Below are 7,493 nucleotides of genomic sequence, written 5' to 3'. Positions count from 1 at the left end.
GCCCAATAAGCACCCCTAACGGACGCTGTCAGCGTCGCCAGGATGCTGTCACTCTGTCAGGAACAATTTCTTAGACAAGTTCGCCAGTCCACGACCGCCCATGCAGGCGGAAAAAAGGCGGCACAAACGTTTTGTAGCAGGGATGCATTTAAAGGCTACATTTTCAGCTTTCCTTCTTAAGAAATTTTTGACCGGTCGCTCGTTCATCCCTACACGCGACGAGAAAATGAATATTTCCAGCTACAGTGCAACACAATGTTCCAACGGTGCAACGCAATGGTGTACGGTGGAACGGAGTGCAGAGAGAAGAGACATCAAAGAAACCGATATGAAAGAAAACATTCTAATCACATGGGCGTCGCATCAACGACGTCCACCGAAGGGATTGCTGCTTCAAGAGGTGCACCCTATACCCCCTCCATTTCAACCTGTATGCAGGTCATAGCAGCGTATGCACAGGTTATTTGGTCATGTGATAGCTAGCTTATATTTAAGGTGACTAGAAATAGGTTGATAAATACTTGCTCTAATTTCATAACGAAGCAGCGAAGGACAAAAATGAAACCAAGGATTTATATGAAAAACATCATACGAGAGAAAACTTTAACCCCTTCCTAAGGCATAAATTAGCGACCATGGAGAGATTGCCTAAGAACGTTGCAGCTTTTCATCCTTGTGTAATTTACAGTGTGGTCCTTTGCGATCTGTTCTTCGCGTTCGAGCTGAAGTTCGTAGCCTCCCTACCACGTGGACTCCTCCGCGCTCGCATCTGCAGGAAGTGCCCGCCTTTCTCTCTTCGGATATGTGAATTTTTTATATCTGGCTGGCTCGTCGCGTGCACCAAGTAAAGCGGTATGAAAACAATTTATTGTAGCCGATAACAAGCTATGATTCTAAGCAGGCATTTCGTATCTTCTACCTAATCTATGGTCCTTAACAGTGAGGTAACCAGACAAGTGCGTCAGGGTTTCTTGAGCGACCAACTTCCTTATGCTGCTTCTTGTGTATTCGTGTCCTCAAAGCATTCAATAGCACGCATGCATTCCTGCAGCAGGGTAGTTTAGGCGTATTACTTGTTAGACCGCGAATTCTTCAATGCAGGAATGACTTTAACGGCTACATGTTTACCTCTCTTTGACCGAAAATTCTTGTCCGCGCATTCGGCGGCCCACACTACGATGAAAAATTAATCCACGCACAAAGGTACAGGCGGGAGTTTGATTTGAACCTACGGCTTTTAGTTACCAATGCAGACAGTAGCAACACTCCACATGAGGCTGTTTGTGAGGCTCTTTGCAGCGACACGAGCAGACGGCACGGCTGCGGCTTTCAGATGGCACACAGACGCCAGAAGCGTGTGCAAAGGGTACTTCCTTATCTAACAGCTCGCAATTCACTCGACGGAATTGCTAAAGTGTGACGCTCATTTGGTACGCAGCAGAACACAGGAAGGAGAACAAATATTTGCACAAAAAACAACGTACAATTCAGATTTCATCCGCTTACGAATGCACCATATCCTCACAAGATGGCGAGAGTGCACGTCCTCTTGTGCACGTTTGCCCCTGCTTGCGGTGTCGGCATTTGTTCTCTTCGTATGTGATGTTTTTATTTCTGGCTGGCGTGCGTAAGATGACTATAATTATGCCTGCACCAGCGCTAGCGCCACCGTTCCTTGCATCCGCCCTTACATCGAACACGTGGCACCGGTGGAAAGTAAATTTAGTCTACGCTTACGCCCAGACGCCAATAACAGGTGAATGTTGTCAGTAGACATGTTGTACACGCTACCTAATCAGTGCTGGCACCTAGGCGCGCACAAGTGACGTAACGAAAAGCGTCCAAAAAGGTTTCTTCTCTGACTGACTTTATGTTTTTATTCCTTGAGTATGCATGACAAACACCATGCATGCATTCCTACAGCGCTGTAATATAGGTGCAGCCTGAATTAGGCTGAAATTTTATACGCAAGATGGCGGCGGCGAAGCATTTCCCGCAGCCAGGCGCTGATCCCCGGTTTATGATCTGTTTCGCGTCGAGAAAATCACATCGTTGGGCATCAGTGCGTTACTGATCACTACTACGAACCGACCATGCTTGTTTTACGTGCTGAATGTGAATTAGGCCTCGGAATCTTTAAGTTCTCCCCACAGGGAAAGCTGCCGCCACCGTCTATGCGAGTTTCATCATCATCATCATGCCTGGGTGGTGGGGCATTACATAAGCAGGGGGGGGGGGGGGTTACATAACAAAAATACACCAGGTCCCGATCAGTGCCATATACATGTACTGGCAGGATATAAAGAAAAAAATGTACATGAACCCATCACAGAGAGTGGCCAAACATATATGAAACGGTAGTTAAACACAAAGAGAAGAATAATCAACATCAAGAGAATCAACATCAAGAATCAAAATCAAGAAACAACATCAGGTTTTTAAGTGCGACAGCAGCAATTGGCGGAACTTACATGGATCTCGTTCGATGACAATGCACTCTGGTAATGAATTCCATTCTTCGATGGCAACAAGGAGAAAAGACTTGCTAAATGTGTTAGTGGAGCCGTGAACGCGTAGAATGCTCATGGAGTTAAAGAGACGGCGCGAAGTTCTGAGGGGCGGAAGCAAAATGGAGTCCCGAAGTTATGGAAAACAATGGTAAAGCTTGTGGAACAATGACAAACGGGCAATTTTCCGCCTGTGCACCACAGGCGGAAAATCAACGGTCTATGTTGAGAGACAATTTCATATTTGTAACGCTAAAGTGGGTGTGATAGTCGGATGAAATAAAGCGGGCTGCACGGTTTTCAATAGCTTCTAGGGTGTCGGTTAAGTAAGCTTGGTGTGGGTTCCAAATAGGAGAGCCATATTCCAGTTTAGTGCGGACGAAAATATTGTAGCCTAGTATTCGGATAGAAGGTGGAGAAGAACCAATTGGCCGTCTGATAAACCCGCGTGATTTCGAAGCATCAGCTGCCAGTTTCGTAATGTGCTCGGACCACGTGAGGTTGTTGGTGATATGAATTCCTAGATACCGGTATGAGATGACTTTGGAAAGGGTGGTTGAGTTCAATGAATATGCGTAGTTGACATTAGTGCGCTTACGTGTTACCTGCATGTACTTACACTTGGAAACGTTGAGCTGCATTAGTCATGTGGAACACCAATCTTCAATTCTGCTTAAGACATTTTGAAGGATTCGCTGGTCTTTTTTAGTGGTTATGCGACGGTACAATACGCAGTCGTCTGCGAAAAGACGAATGGACGATGAGATGCCTGCAGGAAGGTCATTTATGAAAATTAAAAATAGAAGTGGGCCGAGCGCCGAGCCCTGGGGGACACGGGACAAAACCTCAGTTGCAGGCGACTGATCATCATCGATAATGGTGTATTGACAACGAGCAGTTAGAAAACAACGCAGCCATGTTAAAATCAGAGGATCGAGGCATAAGCATGAAAGTTTGGCTAGAAGGCGCTGATGGGGTACACGATCAAAAGCTTTCGAGAAGTCCAGGTATATAACATCAGTCTGAAATGACGAATCTAAATTTAGGCTGAGATCGGTAGTGAAAAGAAAAAGTTGGGTTTCGCATGAATAACCGCATCTAAAACCATGCTGATGGGGGGAAAAGAAGCAGTTTTAATATAGATGATTGGTTGGTTTATGAGGTTTAACGTCCCAAACGACTAAGGCTATGAGAGACGCCGTAGTGGAGGGCTCCAGAAATTTCGACCACCTGGGGTTCTTTAACGTGCACTGACATCGCACAGTACACGGGCCTCTAGAATTTCTCCTCCAAAGAAATTCCAGCCGCCACGGCCGGGATCGAACCCACGTCTTTTGGGTCAGCAGCCGAGCACCATAGCCACTGAGCCACCGCGGCGGCTTTAATATAGATGAGAGGCCACGTGCGAATATATAACGTGCTCTAGTAGCTTGCAGGCAATGCATGTTAGAGAAATCGGACGGTAGTTAGAAGGATCGGACCGCTTACCTGCTTTAAAAACCGGAACTACTCGATTCATCTTCCAGTCATCTGGAATTGAACCTGTAGCAATCGATTGCTCGAATATTATTTGTAAAAACTGGCTTGAGATATCCTTAGTGCATTTCAGTATCTTTGAAGGTATTGACAAAGCGCCTCAGGTCCTGGGGCGCTTGAAACTTTAAGCTTATCTATGAGATTTGCAATACCGTTGGCAGTGACAGTAACAGGCGGCATCTGAGAAAATGGAATCTTTTGTAAGGAGGGGATATTTAATGAAGGTTCATTGGTAAAAACAGAAGAAAAGTATGAGTTCATAACCGCCCTGCGTTGGTCTGCTGGAACCTCAGATCCATCATTATCAACTAATGAGATATTGCGTGATGACCTGTCACCTGGAGTTAAAAGTTTCCAGAATTTTTGGGGGCTGGAGTGAATGATGCTTACCAGATCCCGATGATAAAATTTCTTTTTTGATTGTCGCCTCATCTACCATGGGAATGCTGGCAAGACGAGCTATTTTACTTGGCTTGCCTAGCGTTAGCCCTGTAATATTACTGCGATTGGTGAAATACAAATGTTCTCAAAAAAGTGTTGCAACGAAACAGTATTTGCAGTCAAACTGTCCTGTAATAATGTCTGGTGGCTGTACATTCAATAAATGAGCAGAAAACCAGATAGGAGTGAACGAGCGCTGAATTCTCCCATCGGAAGAGAGGGCTTTCTCTTCATACAGCTAAGTGCAATGAGCTGTCGAAAACATTTTTTTCCGGTTATGAAACCCGCGCTCGAATCTAACCGCGGCTGCCGCGTCTAGATGGAGGCGAAGCGCATAAGGTGCCCATGTGCTGCGCATCGTCAGCGGAAGATAAAAACCTCCAGGTGGTCGAACTTTTTCCGGAGACCTCCACTACTGCACCTCTTCCTTTCTTACTTCTCTCACTCCCTCCTACGGTGCGGTTCGGGTGCACTCCGAAATATACAAGACAGTTACTGCGTCATTTCCTTTCCCCACAAGCCAATTTTCACACTTTAAGACGCATACCTTTCACAGCAAATGTCATTTTAAGAATGTTCCCCTTATAACGGCGCACTTTAAAAGCTTCCATCTTCGCAATATAAAAAATAGAAACGCTTCATTGCTGTCGCCTGCTATTGCGGGTTCGTGCCCCATGTTCATACATAGCCTATAGTTCAAGCGATGAGAAACTTGCTCGAACCTTCACCCTTCTACTAGAAATTTTTTTGTGTGCGTGCAAAGTGCCGGCTCTCACCATATCCTAACGCTTCGCTTGAAAACTTAATTAGGAAGCGAAAACCTCTCTACCTCAAGTAAGCAACGGCCATTTTTATGCTCACTCATGCGTTGTTGTTAGCCAGTTGGTAATCCATGTTGAAACAAGTAATTAGGCGCAGCAAAGAGGAACGAGATGCTGGAAGAAAGGGCGCTCTGTGATGTTTTTTTGTTCTTTCATCTCGCCCCTGTTTGGCGCGCCCAAGCCTTTTTTCAGCCTTTTCTTATCCAGGCTGATATTAGCTGCACCGACAGCAGTTGACAAATAAACTGCGTACTTGTGCTTATCATCCAAAGCAGCTCATAAATCACCTTTTCAGTAAACGAGCATCCGCAGGACGAAGAAGAGGATTGGAGAACAACTGAATTGTTTTCTAAACTGACACTTCCAGAAGTCTCTCCAGCAGCCATCATTATTTTCGGCGTTTATGGCGTAAGCAGTCTGAAGAATGGGCCCCGTCACTAGCCTCTCACCGAAGCGCGTACGAAAGGGAAGAAATAGTTTACATCCGTTTATCAACGGTAAAGCCAGAAACATACGCGACTTCACGTGAAACACTCGAAGCTCTTGACAACAAAAGCAGATTATTACTTCTTGAAATTTCAGCTTTTATACCTGCGGATTCTTTACGGTGACCACATTCGTTGTACAGTGGAGATATGTAGTCTTCGGATACTTTGGATGTCAAATGAACGGCGTGTAAAGCTGGGTAACCACACCACCACAGAGCGCACAAAACATCCATGAAAACCAAATCAACCACCAAGAAATGTAAACCAGAGGGTAGTAAACAAATCTCCATATGTCAGTCAGAAGCCTCCTCGCCCCGGCATGTTTCGGGCGTCTTTGGTGGATGGTGTTTAGGGCCACCGGCTCTCTCTGTAGTTAATGATAAGAAACTCTTAAGTTGGCACCCGGAAGCATTGCATCGAGCGTGGTCGCGGCCTCATTGGCAGATGCGAGTGATAAATGAGTTGGCTGGGTTGCTTTCGAGGCTGGCGAGCTATCGGCCGAGACCCAGTGGGGTGGCAAAGATTTATTTTGTTGATTTTTTTTTGTTCAGTTTTATGGCACATGGCAACTAAGGCCACCATGCGCCAAGCTCAAGTGGCGTAGCATCTAACGTCTTGTGTGCGGCGCTAATATACGGTCATGGCCCAAAGATTAGGGGACAACTGGAGTAGAAACTTAAGCCGCGCCTAAAGTTTATTACACGACAGCGTCAATTTATTAATATCCATTACATGCAGAACCCGTCATTCTCTACTTGACATTCACAGATCCGTGGGAGTCCTCATACTATTCGTGGCGCAGTGCTCAAGCGCCACTGCCCTGCGATGAGAGGCGCTGCCACCGGTAGGGCTTGTGCGACCCAGGTGGCTCTTCACGAGCAGCCTCTTGCGTCCAGTCATTAATTTAACTTTCACCTGTCAAGGTGCACAGTTTCCCGCAAATCCAGTGGGTAGGCTGTGATGACCCCACAAGGATGTGACCTATTTGGCCCACCTACCTCCTAGATTGCTTCTCGGGAATTATTTTTCACTCATGGTCAACGACGGCAGCAGCCCCACTGCGGTCTAGCAAAAGATAGGCTTCCGAGGATTTCCAGCAGCCGCGCTCCGGCCACGCTATGGTAAACCGTCTTAGGATATCGACCAGTACTTGACTGCGAGAGTACAACATGAGCCCTTACTTCGATGCCATGCCTGGTCACCGTCAGCAGCACTGTTCTCTGCTCCCAGTTGCCAGCTATACTTCAGGAAATCATCCATTCTGCGTCAAGAAACTGAGGTTTGCGAGCTCCGATAGTAGGACCATTGTCGCTCAACACCCTAAACATCCTACACTTTCCATTCGCCGTCTCGGTTGAATGACCATGCCTGAGACCCCCCGCTCCAACCAACTTTCGAACACCACAGCAGCGTCTACATGACGCCCCAATACGACGAACCAAACAACTGCTCAGGCTACCTCCCGCCATGATGCACTCCAAGCAAAGTAAACTAGTTTATGTCGAAATCAAGCTCCTCACTTACATCCACCACGCTTCTGTCCTCCCGGTAATGCCTGGTCATTTACGTTTTGCATCTTTTTGCAAGCGCTGCGAGAACCGCGCCGCTTTTTTTTCGAGCGCAGTTCTCAGGCGCAGGGTTCTGCATTCCGCGTCTTAGTAGTCGGTGTTGGCCGCATAACCGATTGTCCAAGTATGTGA

This window comes from Amblyomma mixtum, chromosome 8 (genome assembly GCF_055824585.1).
Source record: "Amblyomma mixtum isolate Tamu chromosome 8, ASM5582458v1, whole genome shotgun sequence".
NCBI classification, from domain to species: domain Eukaryota; kingdom Metazoa; phylum Arthropoda; class Arachnida; order Ixodida; family Ixodidae; genus Amblyomma; species Amblyomma mixtum.
The sequence above is the reverse complement of the archived record's forward strand: the minus strand, read 5'-3'. Positions refer to the sequence as shown.